A 3338-nucleotide genomic window follows, 5' to 3' on the forward strand; every position below is an offset into this window, starting at 1 on the left:
AAAATAAATCTGTTGTCCTCTCCCTCTCACCCGTCACCTCAGAATTCTGTGCAGGATTTCCACTCCTGGAACCCCTTTCTGTACACTCTTCTCTCCTCTCCTGGGAGTTTTCTCCTAGTGAACTCTATATAACTCAGAAGTAGACAAAGCCCATAGATTCAGATCTGTCTCTTCTTTTTCTTTCCTGTGAAACAAAATCATTGACTCGAGTAGTTGGTTTTGTGTAGCAAAAGCCCTATTCCAATCGTTAATTAATTCCTAAGAGTGGATCGATCTTGAGTCGGTGCGCAGCGTTCTCAGTCATTTAAAACAACATCATCGGAAAGCTCTCGGGAGACGGGCTTTCACTTAACCTCTGTGCTGGTGATTCTGTTTGCCCCTCCAGATCCACTTCTGTCCTTCTCCACACCACGGAGCCCAGCTCTCCCACTCGCTGGATTCCAGCTGGGTTTGGCCTGTAGAATTTACTCGCATGAGATAAAAAACCAGGAGCAGAGAGAGGTCAGGGCGTTCACTGCCCCGCTCCCTGCCAGGTTGCCAGGTGGCCCTTCTCCCGTGCTTATGGCTCTCGCTGGGCTCTGCAAACAACTCCCTCACTTCGTCCCTTCAGTCCTAGGGTGGCCTCAGTTTCTCACTGTTGCTCATACCTGGGGAGCTTCACTCCCAAATAATAGCTTTAGTATCCCTTCTTGTTACCTCAGTCCCACCCATGCCTCTGCAAAGACTTCCTGCATTAAACTGCCATCAGTTACCACTTGGGTGTGCCATCTGTTTCCTGCTGGGAACTTTACCGACACAACACATACCTTTTAACGTCTTTCAGAGACTGCAGGGCTAGAGTGGAGCCTATCATCCTAGGGTGGGTCTAATTCACAAGCCACACTTGAGATCCTAACCATTCAAATCCCAGTTATTCCTTCAAGTTCATCGTAAATCACATAAAATTTCTATTGTGGTTTCCCAAAATATAGTCTAGACGCCAGGAATAAGCTGAATTCAGAATCCTGAATTCTCAGGCAGACACCTCTCTGAGTACAGGATCCCAAAGGAGCTGTCCCTGGAGACTCAGCAAGGAAAGGCATTCCTCTAGGTCTTGACCTTGACCCCTCTCTGGATTCCTCCTCCAATGAGCTGAGCTAGTCTGCATGTGGGCCGTGAGGGCTATGTTGCCCCTCTAGCCTATGAGCTCATAAAAGCAGACCAGGGGGCCTCCCTGGTCTGTTTCCCCCAGGCTCACATTCAGGGCTGGAGAAAGACTAGGTGATTCTTCCAACCGAGATGCTTTGCATGTTTCTCTGACATCCATTCCTTGGGGTATGAGTTAGGCTTGACTAGGAATGGTTTGTCAAAATTTCTTGTCTACCTTGACATGACTGAGACCAATTTATTTCTTTTTCTGTTATGTTAACAAAAAGAACAAAAGACGTACATAGAGGCCTGAGTTCATTGGCTCCTTATCAAGGGGCACTAGGGGCAGCTGCCCCGCTGGCCTGTCAGTTAATTTGGTCCATCATCCCTGGTCTATCGTCTGGTGGCCTATCATCCATCCCTCAGCTTGGTTCTCTAAGTATTTACCCACAAGCTGTAAGATAATTCAAGGTGAGAAGATCAGGAAAAGAAAGAGAGCTGTTGTCCTAGGGATGTTTTCATTCTTCCCTCCAGAAGATCAACCTTCTAGAAGGGATGCCCAACTGATGGTCTGCGCCCATCTCAGAAACTTCCCCATAGGAGTGAGGTGAGACAGGAAGACTCGAGCTCGCCCAGAAGGTAAAATGGGCCACCACCGCCTTCTCGCAGTGGGCCGAACTAGGATGACACCACTTTGTGTGGTGAGAATGACCCACCGAGATGGGAAACTAGGGACTGAGGCCGACCACAACAAAATGAGCAAGGGAAGAAGAAATGGGTGGGGAGGGGACAACGGTGAGCAGTTTTTCAAGAGCTCGTTCTCCTCTCACTCAGTGCAAGGGAGATGAGTACCGCCAGCAACTGAACTGGGGACTGAAGTGCTAGCGGGAAGGCGAGCACATTAATTCAGCAGCTTTGAATTAATTCACCTTAATTCAGCAGCCATGAGAAGTTCTGGGTTTGAGCTCAAGTCCATTCCCTTTTGAGTTGGTATTTTTATCTTTGTGCTCGTTGAAATGTGTGATGCTGAACTAATCCACACGGGAAGGTTGCAGGATCTTCACATCCCATGAAACTCAGTTTATATGAAAAGTGATGACGTGATTAACAGTCACTTACCACTGGTCCCATTGGTGGATTCCTCCTTATTCTTCTTCCCTCCCATTAATCATTTCATCGCCAATTGTGTCTCCTGAATTGGACTTTTTGGTTGATCAAGACATCTCAGACCCCTGCATGGCACATGCCTGTTCTAGAATCCTGCAAGGTGCTGCAGCTCGGAAGGAGCTGTAGGAACCGGGCCACCAGGGCTCCAAATATGTCTGCTGGCTTCAGCAGCCCAACTCATGTGTTGGAGGGGCAGAAACTCTCAGGAACAAAAGGGAAAGAATTCTCACGCACCGAGCCCATCCAGAGTGCAGGCGAGGCTCGGGTGACTGCCCGCTGCTCTGTCCAAGGATCCTCCAAGGAATGAAAAGCAAGAACGACCACAAGATCTCATAAAGCTGCATCCCCCTCTCCTTGTATTGGGCTTCTTTTCTTCTCTCTCTCATGGTTTGCTTTTGTTTTCCTGCCGTCCCAGAGGGAGCCTCTCTCTATCCACATCTCACCACGCTCACCACAGTGAACTCTCTTCTTTCTCTAGTTCCCTCTGTCACTCTCAAGGGTCTTCCTAGTGTCTTCCCACTGCATTGTATCATAGACAAAATACTCAATGATGATTATTATTTTTTTAAGATTGGCACCTGACCTAACAACTGTTGCCAATCTTTTTTTTTGCTTTTTCTCCCCAAACCCCCCCAATTCATAGTTGTATATTAGTATATTTAGTAAAATTATATATAGTAAAATATAGTTGTACATTTTAGTTGTGAGTCCTTCTAGTTGTGGCACGTGGGACGCCGCCTCAGCATGGCCTTACGAGCAGTGCCATGTCCACACCCAGGATCCGAACCAGCGAAACCCTGGGCCGCCAAAGTGGAGCACGCAAACTTAACCACTTGGTCCTGGGGCCGGCCCCTCAATTATTATTTTTTATAATGAGATGATAGTGGTATTGTCTGGAGGCACAGCTCTTGTGGAACAAGGTGAGGCTGGCTCGTGATAACCCATCTGTGTTTTTATTTATTTATTTATTTTTCCATCTGTGTTTTAAAAGTGGGTTTCTCCTAATATCCAAAGAGCTAAAAGTGACCAGAATGAAGAAGAAA

This window comes from Equus asinus, chromosome 25 (genome assembly GCF_041296235.1).
Source record: "Equus asinus isolate D_3611 breed Donkey chromosome 25, EquAss-T2T_v2, whole genome shotgun sequence".
Taxonomy (NCBI): Eukaryota; Metazoa; Chordata; class Mammalia; order Perissodactyla; family Equidae; genus Equus; species Equus asinus.